The sequence below is a fragment of the Aythya fuligula genome, chromosome 6 (genome assembly GCF_009819795.1).
Source record: "Aythya fuligula isolate bAytFul2 chromosome 6, bAytFul2.pri, whole genome shotgun sequence".
In the NCBI taxonomy this organism is placed as follows: Eukaryota; Metazoa; Chordata; class Aves; order Anseriformes; family Anatidae; genus Aythya; species Aythya fuligula.
Window position 1 is genome coordinate 29,410,973 of NC_045564.1, and position 18,739 is coordinate 29,429,711.

General features: G+C 43.9%; 1 protein-coding gene across 8 annotated transcripts in view; it reads left to right on the plus strand.

Moving 5' to 3' along the window:
• Positions 1–18,739, plus strand: part of NCKAP5 (NCK associated protein 5) — a 431,207-nt gene that overhangs the window by 53,330 nt on the left and 359,138 nt on the right. For 4 of the 8 annotated variants that reach the window (XM_032189916.1, XM_032189922.1, XM_032189924.1 and 1 more), the window contains exon 1: positions 14,660–14,935. The exons of the other annotated variants lie outside the window; for them this stretch is intronic. The gene's annotated coding sequence lies outside the window, so the exon portion shown is untranslated. Of the gene's footprint in view, positions 1–14,659; positions 14,936–18,739 lie in introns of those variants that run through there. 8 annotated transcript variants of the gene reach the window in all.

Below are 18,739 nucleotides of genomic sequence, written 5' to 3' on the forward strand. Positions count from 1 at the left end.
AAAAGTTATTTTGCAGTTTAATTTCCATAGTCAGAGGTTTTTCATTAGCACAGCTTCTTACGACATGAGTTTATTCTGCATGTAAGTTCAGTTACATTATGGAAAATCATAGTAGTAAATATCTGCTAGGTATACAGGTTTTTGTAATCAGCCCCTGACAACATCTGTCAAAACAATATGGGAAAATTCGGGTTTGCTTTGTCATTACAGAATGGGACTGCTTGTTTGTTCAGCAGAAGAAATAAAGCATATTGAGAGGAGGCCAAAAGAGTCACACTGACTCAGTCACTGAGACTTCCAGTTTCCAGCTACAGGATATTTTGGTTCCAACATTTCACATCAATAATAAACAATCTTTATGGGAACCATCAAATGATAAAAATGAGAACATGAATTGGGAGCTAGGCTATATATTTTTTAATCTGTTGTATGCTATAGTTTACATTAGGGTCGATCTCAAGATTGGAAGGAAGCAGGTTCTGTATCACAGGAGTCTGATTTTCAAATAAATGTTTGCCAGCTATGTGAGATACTATCAATAATTCATCACTGTAGTTCTTCCGAGATGGTCTGCTGATGCATGTGCTCTGTCAGAGCACATGGTAATAATATGAGCATTTATGTGATTTACAGATCTACAAAATAGCAAATAACTAGAAATTTCTTCGAGTGACAGTATGCATAGGCTCTTGAATGTCAAAAATAGTGTGCGTGACAGCTGCAGTACGTGTAAATCATGCTCGGCTGTTTAAAGTGGTCTCTGGGTATAAGTACATGCACTTACACTGGCATCCTTGTAGTCCATTCCCAATAGCTGACTGACAGATTGTATTTTATGTAATTGTGCATTTTCTGACGTTTCTGTTAACTGTTTAATCCCCTGTGGCATCCGGCAGTTGCAATTGTATCTCTTGGCAAATAGAAATTGTGGGGCTCAACACATGGATGTTTCCCTGCCACACACTGTCACACAGGCCTTTGCATTTTTTTTTTTTTTATTCTTTTTTTTTTAGTAATTTGGGTCTTCAGCGACGTGCTGGAAATTGTGTTGCACAAAGAGGTTTGTAATTTTTTTGCATGTGCTCTACTTCAGTAACAAACTTAGAAATGGTGACTCCCATGGTAATTTGTCTTTGTGTCTTCACAAAATTCAGGTGAGATTTGTTTGATCGCAGCTATGTGAGTGCCAGTAGCACTGGGAGGAGCTTCATCAGCTTTCAGCCAAATTCCCACCTCTGTACCAGCTTTGCTCCCAGAGCTGCTCAGGTCTGTGCGGTGCAGCAAAGCACCATCCTGACAGCACGCTGCATTTGCTGATTGTCTTGAGCTTTTATCTGAGCTTTTCCCTTTTGTGGTCCAATCTTTTAGGAGTGTACATTAACCTTAAACTTGCTCAGTATTTATCAGACCCTGCGTGCAACCAACCTATGGAAGCGTGATTGGGAAAGTGAGGTCAGAAAATGTTTTTCCCCCTTCAAAAGGAGTGAAGACCTCTACCTTTCTGGTCTATTTTCTGTGGCATGGTGGGCAGGTAGAGCTGAGCTGAATCCATCTTCCTAGCACCAGTGTGGTTGCCGAGTGCTGTGGAGGGAGAGGAGCCGTCACTCACACTGGAAAGCTGCGTGTTAGAAGAACACTTGGCCTCTTGAAGTGCGTCCTCCAAGAGAGCAACACGTCCGCATGGAAGGAAGCTCCATTCTTGCCAGAAGCGTGTCCATGGGGTGCTGTCATTCATACTTAGCAAGAGCAAAGAAAGAGAAATGGGAATAAGGGGCAACCTCTGGCATTCAGTCAAGGAGAGGGGATGGTGCGTTGGGTTCCCTCTTGTTTTCCTCTTTTCCCCCATATAATCCTGTGAAGGTACTTGTGTGTTAACTGGGTGAGTGTCTGTAAGCTGTAAGGCTGGATAGATGTGAGACAGTCCATGGGTGTGGAAGACTTCAAAGCTAATGTGTACAGAAGCACTGCCTACTGTAGCACTGTCACTGAACATCGGTGTGGCTGCAAAGCTTAGCTCGGTATGGATGATAAATTAGATTTTTACATGGGGAAAGTTTAATAGCTTCATCTCTTTCATTACAGTAGGGACGAAAACCAGAATGCAATCATCTGGGGGTATTTTGTGCAAGCCCAGCACGTCTCTCCGAGCTGAGTGGTGCACGGAGGGCAACCACACTGCGGCCTTTTACCTTGTAGCCCACCTGGATGTCGCTCCGTTTTTGCCTGGCCCTGCCATACCCACACAGCTTTCCAGTCCTTCCTGTGTGGGATGGCCTGGCCGTGGGGCGGCCCGGCTCAGTTGAAGCATGTCTCTGTGGCCAAATGTGCCCAGCCGGGGAAGTTTTGGGTGTTTTCCACCTGGGAGCTGAGGGAAGCTCCCTGGCCCTCCCAGCCAGCAGCAGGCAGGACCCAGCAGCATCTGTGACCCCAGTGCCGTGCCTCGTTGTTTCTGTGGTTCTGTCCCGAAACAAAACTGGTTTTGTATGCCCGCAGCGGTGCGCCGTGATTAAACTGTTTGCCTGCCATTCCCCCAAGGCTGAAAGATTTGCTGTCTGAGGCAGGGCTGCGGGACGGGACGTGTCCCTGCGGCTTCTGCTCCTGCTGGCAATGCGCACCGCGGAGCCGCCCTGCAGCTCGCCTCTCCGCCTGCCCAAAGCCCAGGGCACCCCACGGGTTCCCAGTGGCCGTCAGCAGACCCCCGGCTGGGTTTTGATCAGGATGCTAAATATGTGGATAAGAGCCAGTTTCTGAGTGCCTGTGACACCCCCAGCAGGCTCTGTGCAGCCTCTGTAGAGGCCTTGCCCCGGCGTTGAAGTCTCTCTTCGTTTTCTGAAATTCCAGGTCAGCAGCCCAGCTGTTTTTGAAAGGAGGGTGCTTTTGCCGAATTAAATGTGTAAACATATATTTTTAGAAACGTTCTACTACGTAAGTCCATTATACTGTTGTTCAATTTATTATAGTCTTTTAATACCTTGTTTCTAAATAAGTTTTAAATTTTAAATTGGAAAAATAATATAGATTTCCTTTTGGGGTCATCAGGAGGAAAGCAGTAAGACTTGAAGGTAAAATCTGTTAGGGCACCTTTAAAACGGTGCCAAAAAAACCAGCAAGAGTTGTTCTTTAATTTTTATTTAATAAGTTGGTGTTCTCAGTGAAGCTGCCTCTACAAAGTACTGTTATTTCATCTCAGCATCATGCTAAGAAAGACTAGCAGAATTTCAGGGCTGGTGTCTCAGGCTTTAATATAGGCTCAAGGTTTATGTTCCGCTCCTGTTTTGATAAATCTTCCTTCCAGGCATAAGGTGTAGAAACGTTTAATTAAAGCTCACATTCTAGAGCAAGGGGTAAGCGCTGTGGTGAGGCGCAGACACTGGTAGTGGGGTAACTGCAGGCAGCAAGAAGAGATCGTGGTAAAGATGCTCCAGACCTGAGGTGGCCAGGGAGACTTCTCCAGCATTCATGGGAACTCCGGGGGAAAACTTTCCAGATAAATGTCTGTCCCTGAGCAGTGCCCCTGAGACTGTCTTGCTCCCAAACCCGTGTTACTTTCCTCACAAACATTTCCAGAACGTGCCATCTTGAGGGAGGGCAACTATCTTCCCCAGGGGTCCATAGAAAATAAATACTTGATCATTGGAAGGCATGGGATTTGTCACTTCAGGGGCCTGGCAGCGTTACCTGCTGCCCAGGTCAGCGGGGCCGTGCTTCTCCCCTGCTTTGGCATCGGTTTGGGAAGGTGGGTTTCCAGTTCCTAGCACTGGCGGACAGTGCTGTTCCCAGTGGCAGCGGGAGTATTTAGATAGGTTTATAATGCCTTTATTTTGAGTAAATTAAAGCTGTGCTGACTCGGATGCCTTGATTTACAGCTCTGCCTCAGGAGCGGACCACAAGCGAGAGCCCAGCTCCAGTGGCCGCCAGCAGCACCAGCAGGCTGGTGCAGCACAGGGCAGCGCGTCCTATGCAGCTGCTTGGATAGCAGGCGGCTGTGGTTTCAGCCCTTAGCACCAAACCCTTCCGAAACAAACCAGCTCTGTAGGTCTGAGGCAGAGGAGCAGTGATTTGGCGTCAGTTATCTGCCCCGTAGGGTCTGACTTCTGCACTCGGCTTCGGGAGAATTAGCTTGAGTCAGGGCTACAGGAGGAGCTGGATTCCAAGCTCTTCTCCTTCTTGAAGACTGCTGGCAGTATTTTAATAACTGTACAGATAGCCCCAGTATGTAGGCTGATTTTCAGCGTGTACATGAAGTTATCATTCTAGGTAAAAAACTCCAATGGCTGCATACATGTATTTTAAATAATTGTTGTGGCTAGGGGGAAAATATTGGAGCAATGAGGACATTCTCACTGACTTGAGATTAGAGAGGCCTTTTTGGCAGGATAAAAATGTAGTTTGCTTATAACACCTGCATATACTTGCATGTCTATGATCTTCTGGTTTTTACAGCCTTTGGTGTCTATTCTCTCCTTGATATATTTGCAGAATTCGTATGATCTTCTGCTGGAAGTGCTGTTGGGTGGAGGGGAAATACAGTGCCTAGTACAAACAGTTCCTTGTGAATGCTGCATTCCTACAGTTATCTGTCATTTAGAAAAAATGCAGCTCAATAACCTATTTTTAGCACAGCTTCTGACAGTAGTAATTAAATATATTTTTAAAAATTATAGCATATAATATTAAACCAACTCCAGCCACGGTATTTACCATTTCTGCTTTGTATGTACATAGTGCCCAGGAAGACACAGTGGCATTTATTGACACTGTCTTGTCACTGAATCTCTCTAAGGAAAGGAGGAGAGGAGAAGAAAGCAGCTTGCTTGTGTTCAGTTTACCTATATTTTAATAGCATTGGTTCAGCCTTGTCCATGTTGTAAAGAATTTCTGTTTTGTAATGTATCTGGGTATACTAATAAAATATTTCTCAATCTGTTCTGAATACGACAGCCAGGATTCTGAGGTTGTTGGAAATTTTCAGGTATGTTAGGTAGCAGCTGGAAACCACAGCGAGTGAACAGTCCTAGTGGATCAAGCAAAGCTGCTGAGAATTAATTCAGAGGTTTCCTAGTGCGCTGCAGGTGGAGAAAAACTCATGAACTGTACAGCTAATTAGGAAGAAGTGTCATCTTATTATTTGCCTAGAGTTGCCTGGTTTTAAAATAGTAAGTAATCACAGCAAACTTTTCATGAACAGGACAAAGTTCAAGAATTGCCATGAGCATTTCAAGCATTCATAAACTGACTTTTTAAGGGGGGAGTGGTAACCCTGGTCCTGATGGGTAAATAAGCTATAATTAAGTTATTCATTTGCAATGTTTTATAAATACTGCATTTTCATGGGTATCATTTTCTGTAAAAGCTTTTGAGATTTATAAGTCTTAAAAATAGAAACCTAGTTTTAGGGCTTTGCCTACACAGAAAAGTTACTGCAAAATTAGCAGTGAATCACACTACAAAACAGCTATTCCACACTGATTCTCTGTGCAGATGTTTCTAATGCTTGCCATGTGGTAAGATTGCACACAGTGACAACTGCTCGGTCCCATGCTATTTTGCAGCAAAACTTCCATGGAGGCTTCCCCAAAGATTATCTAGCTCAATAATATTACTCTAATTTGAAGCCTTATGATGATATAATGTTGCTTCTGCAATGGGAAAGGGAAGTCTTTTGTAGTAGGTGTAGTTTGAATATAGCAGAATACCTGAGTTTCCTATAGAATGACTATCATTACTGACGTTGATATTGGTTTAGATAATTACAGTTAGATTAAATCATGAAAGCACACATCAGCGTGGCTGTTCTGGCTGAAATCCTGATATTTTGAAATCATTTGAGTGGCAGAAAGTCGTAGGTATTAATTGGGCCTCATTATGGAAACAAAAAGAGATCTTGATATGTCCTAAGGCTGCATAACAGTAATTTCCATCTGTTTAAAGACATGTGCCAAACTTAGAGCACTGGAGAAATTATTCACGTCCAGGCTTCTGGGATGTTTGGAAGGAAAGATCTGAAAGGAAATTGTCAATATTATGGGCAGTGAATGAAATGTTTGGGGCCTTATTTAAAATTCTTAGACGTTGTCCATAAACCTGTGGTATGGTATGAGCAATACCAACTGGTAATGCAAACTTGTGCAGCGTGAGACACACTTCTGCATTCTGGGTGCTGCTGTATCCGTCTTGTTGGAGGGGTAAGGAAGCAGCAACAGGGCAGGGGAGATGCCCGAGAAGCTGTCCCATGTGTCTGTGATGACCGACCCCTTGGTCAGCACACAAGACTTGATCCAAGTAGTTTGGTAATGCAGCCTAGAACCCAAATTAGAGCTAGAATCTCTGAGATAAAACTGTAAAGGGCTTGTATTTTTAGGATGTGCCAAATGCACTAAGCAAGTGGTTCTGGCTGGTGATAGCCCATTTCATTAATCAGGTATCCATGGGTATATGAAGTCTGTGTGTGGAGCACCGTGACCGCAGCAATGCTGAGAAGTACTCCTTTCCTTCTGCTCCGTGCAGGGAGCTGATGTGGCGGGGCTGCTTCCCATAACCCAGGTAGCTTGTTGAAAGACACTTCAAGCCCCTCTGCAGGTCACTGCGTTGCACTGTGTGAATATCACCTAGTACTGCTTTTCTGCACTATTGTGTACTTTCCCATCACATACACTGGCACAAAGTCAATGTAAAATGCAGCTATGCTGAGTCGCTAGCGTGTTACACAACTTGATCATCGGTTTGGTTCCAGATGAATAAAAATTTATCACAGATCTACTGCTGTCTGTTAGTCACGTTTGTGTTTATAATAATGTCACTGAGAAAAATGTGGATCATGAGATTAAAGCAAGCAAAGAGTAACGTATCTGCAGCGACCTGCTGCAGGAATTGAGGAAGGTTCGGTGTAAAATATGAGACCAAAAGCTGGACAGTTATTTCATTTAGATCTAATCTGTATAGAAGTCAGCAGCAGCTGATTGCATTTCTCTGTTGTGGTTGTTTCTTTTAACCGTGGGTTCACATTAAAACAGCGTTTTGACATCAAAATTATTCATTTTATTTTAATGTGTGGCGTTAAGTAAGCTGGGTGGCAAATTGTCTTCTCAAGCAGATTGACTTGTTTTACCTGTGGGGAAGGAACAGCTGAACAGCTAGGAGGGAAATCTGCCAGTTCAGAAAATTTATTGTAACTTAGGTAGCTGAGAGTGAATTGTTTGTTTTTGAACGCTAGCTTGCTTTTGATGCTTTTAATCTAACTGAAGTCTTTATCATACCATTTGAAATTATCCTCAGGGGCTGAGGCTATCACTGAAACTTGAAAAGTAATTGATACTTATTCCGTGTTGTTCACTGTGTTTATATGATTACAAGATGAGTTTTTCCTCTCTTTATAGCGTGCCATAAAATCTTCAGTACTGTAGTAGAGGAGGCAGCGTGATAAACCAGCACAGCCTTCATTTGATATACCTGCCCCTTTCGAGCCAGGCACACAGAATGGAGGGCTTTATTTTGCAGGAGGCCTGAGAAACTTTTCTGCTCACAAAAATAATTTCAGGCTGTTTTATCATCCCTTTTGCAAAGCCACACTTGGTCCCCTTCCCTGAAAACTATTTAGCTGGCTGTTACGAACTGATATATTTCACAGATTTAAGGTAATCATAGCAGATTGTTGAAATCCTGCGTGTTGAAAGTGGGTGTGCAATTTATCACCGTCTTCTACAAGGATTTTTCAAGAGGGCAGTGGAGGGAGGCCAGAGGCCTTGAATTGAGGTACTTTTTGGTAAGAATTAGTGATGCTGTTCAGGGGCCTGTTGGCAGTACAGAGAACAGTAACTCCCAGACTTTAATTTGTTGGTGGCTCTATTTTGGCTTTAAGCAGGCAACTGACCCCCGAGGGTTTTACCTGTGCCGCTGGATCAGCTTTCTGTGGGTCTCAGGGGTGCTGTGGGAGCAGTGTACTTGCAGGGTGTTTCAGGCAGACTGTTGTTTATCACAGCCAGGAAAACGGGATGCTTTTATCAGCCCTGCGGTGTGTCACAGTATGGAACTGTGTGGTATTAAAACACGGCGTGTTGTTGCGCCTCTTATTTGACAAGTCATATGCTGGTAGTGGCTCCTCCCCGTCCTGCTCTGAAGACAGAATTTGAAAGACCCAAAGAGATCTTTAAATTATATGAATGTTTCTCTAACAGTTCCAGGATTGCTGTTTTTTTGCAGCCTTTGGGCGAGAGTGGAGCTGAGGGCCCCATTTTGGTCGCCATGCTGGGCCTCACAGGCCCTGGTGTGGCTGGGCCCTGTGGGGACGCCGCTGCCTTGCTCTCACGGCGGCACTTTGGCCAGTGACCACAGCTGCTCGTGGGTACTGATTAACTACATGTGTGCCCTTTGGCAAATAGAGTGGGTGATAGGACCCATCAGATGGTTACTATGTCCTCGTCAAGGGATCGATGAAACACATGCAGGTAGATAGCAGGCAGCTTTGTTCCCGCCTCAGACTCACCCCACAGCAGGAGCAAGAAGCGGCCCCTTTGTGACAGAAAGGCAGAAGCAGGAGCGGTGGCACCCCACAAAAAGAGCTTCCTGTGGCAAGTACAAGAAGAACTTGGAGTGCCTGGTAAGAGAGAAAGTAGGCTGACCCAGCCAGTTCATTACTTGGTTTTCCTCCACAAGCAGCAATACACAGGGGGAAAAGAGGGCATCTGTTACAGAGAGACACGGGTTATCGCTGGGAGTGAGAGGGCAGAGAGGGGCTCACAAATGGCCGGGAGCTGGCTGCCAGCTCCCAGCGTTCAGGAGGTCTCTGAGAGCTTTCAAAAGATGTGGTGTTATCCCTAACACCACCCCAGCTGTTACAGTGCAACGTGCTTGTTCATTCAAGGGAACTATTTGGAACTGTTTGCTATATTATGGACTTGCGTTATGTGTTTAAAAGCAATTTACATAAAATTTGGTTCTGATTTATATAATCTTTGAGGATTTTTTCCCCTTAGTACGCTGATGTGCTGCTACCTCTGTGCTGCACAGCGTAAGGGTACAGCTTCCAGCCAGATCCGTATCTCCATCTGGTGAATGCACATGGGAGGATGGTTTATAAAGCCATCTGAAATATATAAATTGTTTTCCTCGTTTCCTCTGTTCAGTCTGATTACCAGGTCCTGTAATAGAACAGGAGCGAGGCAATTCCATGCCTGAGGGCTGGAGGGCGATATGCTAGCACTTGCCCTCGCTTTGGGAATACGACCAACCCTTCCTTCAATGGGTGAGGGTGTCAGGGTGCAGCCAGAGGAGCACAACCATCCAGTCGAGAGCTCAGGGCTGTGAGGCTGGCATTCCCCGGGCAAGAATCTCTGCTCTGACATGTACAAAAATGTAACTGATTGCTCCAATCCAACGGCCAGTTCATTGATTAAAAGGGCAAATGGGCTTTCATCCAGGAGTGCAGCAGAAAACAAACAGCGAGGCTAGAAAACAAGGCTGTTTAACCATCTGAAAGAGCATGGAGCCATCACAGCTGCTGCAGAACCTGTCACGACTTGGCTGCCAAGAGGCCAGATGCTCGCATCAGAGGAATGTGTGTTTCACAAGCTGATACCTCTGCTTCCTGACACACAGGGACACGTCCGAAAAGGCAGGAGGAGAGTGCAAATTAGTCAGCGTTCCCATTAGCTGCCAGCCTTGCTGGAACACCAACACCTGCAGAAATAAGTATTTTCACCAGAAAGAAATTATGGAAATAACCTTCTCCTCTTAGTAGAGACCACATTTGATAACCAGAGAGGGACCACTGTCCATATGTGAAATCAAACACTGCATAACTGATCTAATGATTGGACCCATTGGAATCTAAATTTGCAGAGACTTACTCGTGTGATTAAGGATACACAAAAGCCCTTGAACGCAGGTTGATTTTGGGCCTGCTCCAGAATGCACTAATGCCATTGATTTCAATTAACTCTGGCTAAGGTCACTGGTGGCTGAATCAATCTCACGACTCCAGAAACAACAGGAAAGGCAAAGAAAGAATAATGGCTTAAATTGGGAAATTAATGAAAGCCAGTCAAAGGTACTTGTATTTAGTAATCACATTTAAAATGTTTCTGAGTTCCTTTGCAAGCTAAAAATCCAGCTTCTGTGTCCCCTTTCCTGGCTCAAGTGGCAACACTTGAAAGAGACTTTGTATGATTTGCTTAAAAATGTATTTTACAGTGAGGCAATTTATAGTGAAAGTCAATGTCCTTTGAAGGCATCACATCAATTTTCACCTGTGAATGCTTTTTTTTTTGGAATTCTATTGAAGCATAAACTATGCAACTGAAAAAGATTTAGGAATTGATTTCACATCACTGTTACAGCTGGAAAAATGGTAGGTGCTCATTTTAGTTCTCAGCTCATCTAAAAAGGTTAGATAAAACATTTCATTTTAGCCATTCTCTTTCTTACGTGTAAGTATGTGGTGTCAAGTTTATCCTGACGCTTAAGAACAGGATTCTCCTAGTGTAGGATGTGAGGTAAAGGAAATACTTCTGTGTTACTGTCCTCTTCCAGGAGATGGAATATCATCTTTTTAGGTGCCAGGTGCAGGGGAGCAGGCAGCCCATTGCACAGAGCTGTCTGCGAGGTGGTGGGGAGCGTGCGGCAGTACATGCGCAGAGCAGGGCTGGGAAGGACAAACCAGATGGATAATGTCCCGTGACCCCAGATGGGGCAGAATGGCCAACTGGGCACACTTATTGTTGTTACATCTTACTTGCTGCTTTCTCTGAAGCTTAAATTCGTAAATGTGACAAAGGAGAGATCTATCGTTTGTTCCAGCAATAAAACCTTCCTTTGCTGAGGACCTTTCCCCTATTCCTGACATGCAGGGGAGGTAAAAAGCTTTGAAAAATCACCTAGTAAGGTTAAAACCCAAACTGTTTCTGTGATCAAAAGCTTACCAGCCTGATCAAACTGCTTCAGCTGAAGACCCTTTTTTGACAGTGAGTATTTGAGGAGATTCATACACCGCCTCCACACATTTCCTTTTATTCTCTCCACATATTTTTACTTGGTTCTGTTGTTTATCCTCTCTGCCAGCTACCCCAGGCTTAGAAAAGTGTTTACTGTGCTAACATGTGATGATCCCACATGCTTTTAGGTATTTGTTTTATGAAACTGATACTTAATTGTGATGGTAAAAGAGAGAATAATTTTAATTTCCAAAGAGCGTTTTGCTTTCCAGTTCCCTGGTGCCATTCTGGGGAAATTTCTGTGATATTTTAAGGATCAGCCCAAGACTTCCAACCATGTGCAACTCCAAGGAGGGCAAGTTCTGCAGCCTGTGATTTGTTTTACTATTTTTCAAATTTGGCCTCCAGTGATCTGAGTATTTATTGTGGAATAATACTATAACATATTGGGGTTGTTCTATTCCATGTAGTATGAGTTATTGTATTGCATTATGCTACATAACTTCATATTATATTGTGTTGCAATCTGTTGGGATGCGAACGTCCTGCAGTTTAATCCTTCTAGGCCATGCTGTTCTGCAGTCTGCCAGCTTGCCTGCCCTTGCCCCAGGCATTGGGTACAAAAAGGCTTTTGCACGGCCCGCGGGCTCACCGCATGAAGCTGTGCTGGAGCACGCACAACTCCCTGCGCTGTTAGGTGGCCCTGGCTGGAGATCCTCTCAGCAATTGCCACCTCCTGTTCAACTGATGGGAGCCGAGCAGCTCACACCACGGCTTTATGGCTCTGTCGCGGAGAGGGGACTGCAAGCATCCGGGATCCCAGCTGTTTTCTGATCTCGTGCTGGTGAGCAGCAAACAGCAGTATTGGAGATGGTATAGATTTGTATTAGCATGAGACACTGGGTCTTTAACAGATCCTGCCTACGCTGCGATAGGTGAATTGACAAGCTTTACTAATGGCTGTGTGTACTTGGGTCACTTCATTATGTCTCATCTGAGCTGTCTGCCCATTGGAAATGTGGCAGCATGAAGCAGAGTCAGTCCCTTGATACAGTCCTCAGATGTTAAGCCCGGGAGTGACTGCTGTAGCTCACAACTTCCACTCATTTATCTTTGCAGTCAACCTGTAGCTCGTCAAGGACGGGCTTCTGTTGTGAGTTTTGTTCTAACAAAAGCCATGGCATTCCTGCCAAAAATAAGCTGTATCTGCACAGCCAGTAACTGTATCTTACGATGACCTAGAATAGAAGTTAGATGGATAAATGCACTCGGAGGGTGAGCTAATGGCCACTCCCGTAATAAGGGCTGCAATGTGAAGAATGAAGAATCTGTTTGTCCCCCCACATGGGAATTCTCATCTTGGGAAGAATAACCTACTGCTTAACCCCACCAGCCTCAATACTGGTTTCTTTGCGCATTTATTTTTGCAAGATCCACCAGTTCTGAAAAGGATTAAGAGAGAACTTGTTTTGGTGGAAGTCTCCAAAAAACTGGTTTCAGGGAATTGACGCCACTGCCCTGCAGAGCTGCCTGACCAGAGAGGTCTGCCTGGTGTCTGCTCTCCTGATCCTCTGCAGCTGGGTGTAGTTAGCCTGGAAACACATCACAGTTCTTTAGGAAGTTGAGTAAATGATGAATTTTGCTAAATGCTACAAATACTTCCTGGTAACAGGCTGCATTTTCTCTTAAGGCTTGTCTTTTTTCATTTCATGAAGTATCTGGCTTTTTCTATTAAATCAGGGGTTTCCTTGCTTTATGAATCTTGCTTTCTTCTACACATGTGTGGCTGCATGAGCATCATGCTACAAGCCAGTTTTGTTGTCAAGAGAGCTGGAGTGTAATCTGTGTTTTGCAGTTATTTAACGTTCATCAGTACTTGTAATGGCAGGTGAAAAAATAAATCTTGGCCTGAGATGGTGCACTGCAAGCTGGCATTGAATTTAAACAGAATGTGACCCTTCTACTGATCTTATGGATGGGCCTGTTCCTCTGATGTCTTGTGGACCTGTACGTGTGAGCATGCAGTCTCTCTTTTTTTTTTTTTTTAATTATTTTTATTTTTAAAGGAGTAGCTGCAGTACAGCCCTTGCATAGCTAGGCCTAAAGCTGCTTTTTTTGAAGTGCGTGTTATTGCATGTTATCTGTTAGTACTCACTACTCCCATGGCCCACTTCATCTTCAAAGTCTTTTGAAGGCTTCCTGGACCAGGGCTTAAGGAGCAAGACACAAACCCATCCCAAACCCATGCTGACTGCGACAGAAGATGAAGCGCAGCCCCATGAGGCAGGGCGGTGAATGCAGCTCCTGGTGGCACTGCCTGCTGCTGTTCTGGTGTGCTCGGGCTGGTGAGCCACAGGAGTGAAGGTAGGGGAATTACAGCACAGCTCCTTCAAGGCACAAACTTAGGTTTAGAGGCAGCGCCTGCTGGTGTGAGCGGTTCCAGTGAGCTCCATGGCACTGTGGCAGCAGGGCATCGCTGCCCCTTTGGGCAAGCACCAGGGAAATCAGGCACTTGGCCATCAAGGCCACACAATATTTTTTAAAGGATGCTGTTGCAGGAAAGAGCAAGATCTTCAGCCAATGTCAACTGCTGTTGTTCAGCTGTGTCATTGCAACTAGCATGAGTTGCATCAGCTGAGAACCTGGCCCCAGGTTGATTTGCTCACTGTAAATCCTGGCACAAATGTGGGTTGCTACTCTTACATGTAGCAGTGGAGAACATCGTAAAAACTTGGCTTCAGCTCATCTCTGAGCTCAGGTTTCTGTTTTGTTGTGTGTGGAACGTGCAATCTGGGGTGTTTGGATGCGAGTGGTGAGGCGTTTCCCAATATCGAAGCTGTTTGTGTGGAAGAGCGTGCAGATAAGAGAGAGCTCTGTCTGTCACAGCCCTTGGTGGTGCCCTTCCAGCGTTTGAAGTTCTGACTTGAAAGCACAGACTTCTGAGAAACCAAGGCACAGGCTCCCAGCCCCTCTCTTTCAGCAGGAGCTCTCAGTGACAGGGGATAGATTGAGATGAGTGCCTGTGCCAGTGCTCAGGTGAGTACCCCCTGCCCCCCAGGTGCTGAGCGGGTGTTTCAGCTCCAAAACACCTCCTAGTCATGGACCTCCGACTCAGGGGAGGAAAGGTCAGTATTTACACCCTCATCACCGAGTGAAAAACTCTGTTTGAGGCTGTTTCTTGCTTTCTTATATTTTCACCCTGGGAAAGTGAGGAGAGTTTCTCCAGAACATGTCGTAACTGACATTGAACTGCCTTAAATCTTGTAAGGATAGAAGTCTGTAATTGTGTAACTTTTAAAATTAGGACTTAGTTGAAATGCTCATTTCAACTTAATAAAACTCTGTGCTCTGTGCTTTTAAATCCATGCAGATTTGCACCCCTGGTTGCATATCGTTAAAATAAACAAAAGAATTAGGAGAATGCAGGGGTGAATTCTGAAAAAGGCGCTGCTGACATTTCTAATTTTTCTTTTTTCTCCCTGCACTCTTTGCATTTTGAAGCTCTGGTGAGGTTGTTCTTAATTTTGTGCTTTCCCTGCAAACACTGTTTATTCATTCTAAGAAAACATCAGTTGGGTAAACAGAAGTATTTATGTGTGTAGCACTGCAACTCCTACTAAGATGCAAATTGTGCTGCAGGGAAGATAGTTTGTGCTTTTCTTTCCTCTTCTCTTTTCTTTTTTTGACAGTCAGTTAATAAAGACTCAACAATAAGCAGCTGCCTGTGATGTCATTTGGGACTTTGTCCACAGAGCTTGTATTTACAAGTACTGAGCAACTACATAGCAGCAGAAAACCCAACTATCAGCAAACTTCATGTCTGCTGTTACTGGAGGACTTCTGTAGTGCTGTGGATGGTGCAGAAAGCTAACTCTGTTCTTCTAACCACAGACTTTTAAAGCTTGGTAAATAAACACTGGATAAACTCGAGAGAATTTCTGGACTGCAAAGACTTCTTACGGTTCTGAGTTCTCCAGGGCTGGCATGTTTTGACTGAACTGCTGCAAGTAAGACTTTTGCTGTTTTAGTGTTTTTATCATCTCTGTAAAGCTTATTTTCTCTAGGAATTTGTCAGCATTGCTGTTTGTAGTTTAATTAAAAGAGCAGCAAGTATGTAGTTAGGAATTGCAGCCATGTATCTGTAACAGGATAAAGGGCAAATGAAAACTTGAATCTAGCTTTTGTTTGTATGAGGCTGCACTGAAGTGACTCTCTTAATATAATTGATGAAACTCTAAGGTTCTTGAAATATCATATTGCCATTAAGCAAACAAAAAGCAGTCTGTCTTTTAAAGATTGTTCTTTTATCAGTTTGTGGCATTTATTTGAATACTCAAAATTAGTGTGAATTTTTAATATAATTTCCTTGTAGTTTTTAACACATTTTCTTTTAAAACTGTTTTGCTGCTTATGCAGGCAGAGATTTAAAGTAAAACTTGGCTATTTCTACTCTTTTCCCTTGTTCAAGTTCTGGAGGTAGTTAAGTTTAAAAGAGAGTCGTACCCTGCTTTGAAATCTGACGCCTTTTGGATTAAATGAATTGTCAATTATATGAGAAACAGTGATTTTTACTTTGTTTTGAGTATTAATGTTAGAAATCCAACAAATCCTGACACATCAGGACAAAACCACTACTACTCTGGTAACTGCTGTGAAATAAACTTTTTCTGCACTGCCTGCTGTTTGAGGACAGAGCTGTGTTTATAGCCACCAATTAACTCATTTTCGTGACAACCAGGTGAGATTGTCGTGCTGTTATTCCCATTTTACAGAGGGGGACACTGACCCAGAGCGGTGATTTATTAAAACTTAGTTTACCTTCTTCAAAAGCTGGTAACAGACCACAGCTCTCCTGCTTCTCATTTCAGCCCTTCACAGGAGCCCGTTCTAAATTACTGCAATTTCAATTGCTGTGGCTCTTCCAGAAAGTAACCTGATCACAGGACCGTGTATGAGGATCTCTTTTATTACTGTTTACCTCTGTTTAATGATCTTTGGGGAGACAAAGCACATTTCTAAAGAATGAAATCAGAAATCTATGACTCTGGAGGGCAAGTACTATGAGGCTAAGCCAGCACAAATCAATCAAACAGGAGGATTCCTCCTTAATTATTAGCACTGATGTTTTTTTATTTTATTTTATTTTATTTTTTTGCCTCTCCTGCCACTGACTTTGTTTACAAGGCCTCTCAGTCACACACAGCAACAGATTACTGGGGCTTCACTCCCAGGCTTGGGTGGCTGCAACTGCAGATGCCTCTCTCAAGTGACCTTGTTTCTATAGCAGATCAAAACCTGTCTGTCTTTTCTTTTGATGTTTTAATGTGGCTTGGCATGTCAAGATGTGCAACTTAGGACCCGTTGTTCTGTCTTTGGAACTGAAGTGTATTCTCTTGGAAGGAGAAAAAAAAAAAAAAAAAAAGAGCCCTAAATTTAGCTCTGCATTGATGCCATGCCATGAGAATGGCAAAGGTTTGGGGGGCTTTAAATACGGGCTTAAGTGAGGGCATAGAGTTTTGTTCTGTGCATTCATCCTCTTCCTTCAGAAATAGTATAAATAAAAAAGTTTATATGTTCTTTAAAAGAGTTTTTCCTTTAAAAGACCTTTTTGTAGAAGCTGCCACTGAATTTGGAAGTGGAGAACAGGGCATTGTGATAGAGCCTTTCGCTGGGGAGAGGGAACGGGCTGAAGGCAAGGTGCTTTGAGCCCTACCACGCTGACTCCTGTGGCCAGTCTTTCCTTCCCTCTGTCAGCCTGTGGTCAGTAACGATGATCTACTGCTGTGAGCTGATAAGTGTATTCATGTTTGCAAAGCTCAGGCATCGTGGTGGCAAATGCCTACAAGACCTTCAGAACAAAAACTGAGATTAAAAAAATAATAATAATAATCAGGGCCCAATTAGCTTTCCCACTTAATTTCATTTTATGTGCAAGTCCTGCTCTTACAAATGTGGATCTCACTCCTGTTTTGAGAAAATTTCATGGACTTTTCTGCTCTCATTCTTGCGCATAGCGTGAGTTGCATACTAGTGTTTTGAGGCTTAGATTTAAACAAGTAGAAATCTTGCCCCATTAAATGCCCTGTGGTAGGGTACAATTCCCCTTCCACTTGAGTCAAGAGCAAATTTTCAGATAATTGCTTTAAGAGCAGGAGCAGACTCTCGAAACCTGATGAGCTTGAGGCCATTTGATTTTCATTTTTCTTTCTTACATTTCCCTTCTCACATTTACATTTTCTTTCCTATATTTCAATGTCGCAAATTAGGCTACAGAGCAAGCTCGCTTTTCAGTCGAGCGATCCCCTGGTTGGATTTTCCCTGGGTAGAGGCTACAGGTCTGAGAAATAAGCCCAAGGACACCGCATATTATCTGATAACATTGTGGGATGGCATTAAAGGGGACAATTGCCAGCAGAATGGCAATTCTTCGGGCTTTCTGGCCGTCTGAAAAGAAGTGGAATGAGTGCAGGCTCCAGCCTGTCATCAGCCGACAAGTGGGACTGAGGCTGGGATAAAAGCCACCGAACAAAGGTGCCAAGGGGAGCACAGCTGGCTGCGGGGCTTAGCAGGAGGTGCTCTGCCATGTTCAGCTCCTGGCAGGATGGAGTTATGCTTCCCAAAAATCCCTACCAAAGCTGCTAATACACACCTTTGGAAGTTTTAGCATCTAAAGTAGAGTTTTATTACTAAAATAGGATAAATGTACAATGTAAGTAAAACATGAACTGTTAGCACTCCCAGTACTGTTCCGTGCTGCCTGATGATCCCTCTCATATACCGTGCAGAAACCTGAAGTGCATTAAGTGTTCCCTGATGGTTGCATACATTAGTCACAGTGTTTTGGGGATGGAAAGTTAGATAGCTGAAAAATACTTAGAAATTGTGTATGATTCCCTAGCCTGGCATGCGGAGTTGGATGGGGTGAGTCCCAGGGATGGGGTCAGTGCTGCAGCAGCGGGTTCTGGAAGCTGGCGGTAACACTGGGCTGTGAATGATGTAGGCCCTGAGCAGTAGCTTGGATTATAAAACGGTGGATAAAAATTATGTTGCTGAAAAATGGACTACTGGTATTGACAGAGAGCAAGAACAAATGCTACCGGGAAACCGCGGGGTTGATAAGCTGCCCACAAGACGCCACTATTTGTTTTCCTGAGCCAAACTAGCCTTGGATAGCGTGCACACAATAGGTCTGTGCAGAACCAAATATGCCATAAATTCTGGTCTTTGACAGTGCTAATTGATTATTATAATTCATTGTTATCTAAATTGTTAAATTCAACAGTTTACCACATCCTTTTGTTTCGTTGTTGCTCAGGCATAATGCAAACAGGAAGAGTTAATTACTGCATGCAACAACAGAGGCGAATTGCATTGTCTGCTTCGCTTTGATTGAAGCTGTTTTGAATCACCACTGTGGGTTGTCAGTAATGGTGGGGAAAAAAAAAGAAGCAGGACTCCTTGTGCACTGAATTTGCTTTTTGGTGGTGGTTACCATTTGTATTTTGAGAGCTATTCTTCTTGTTGCAGCTGGGTTGTATCATGCTTACTTCCCCAGCACTCAGTATTAGCTAATCGTGCAAACTGAACTCACACGTGTGATCTGATCCACTTTGGAATCAGCAGCGCTCCTTGAGGAATACAGCACAACTTGACACGCGAGTAAGAGGATGGCTTTGGCTTCTGAAATGACTTACCCCACCAGACATGAGCGCTTGGCTTTTCTCTCCAGTGCTCTGGTGGATGGCCAGAGCTGCATCTGCTGGGTAAAAGGAGTAGTGGGGAACTCGAGAGGAGATTAACAATGGCTTAAT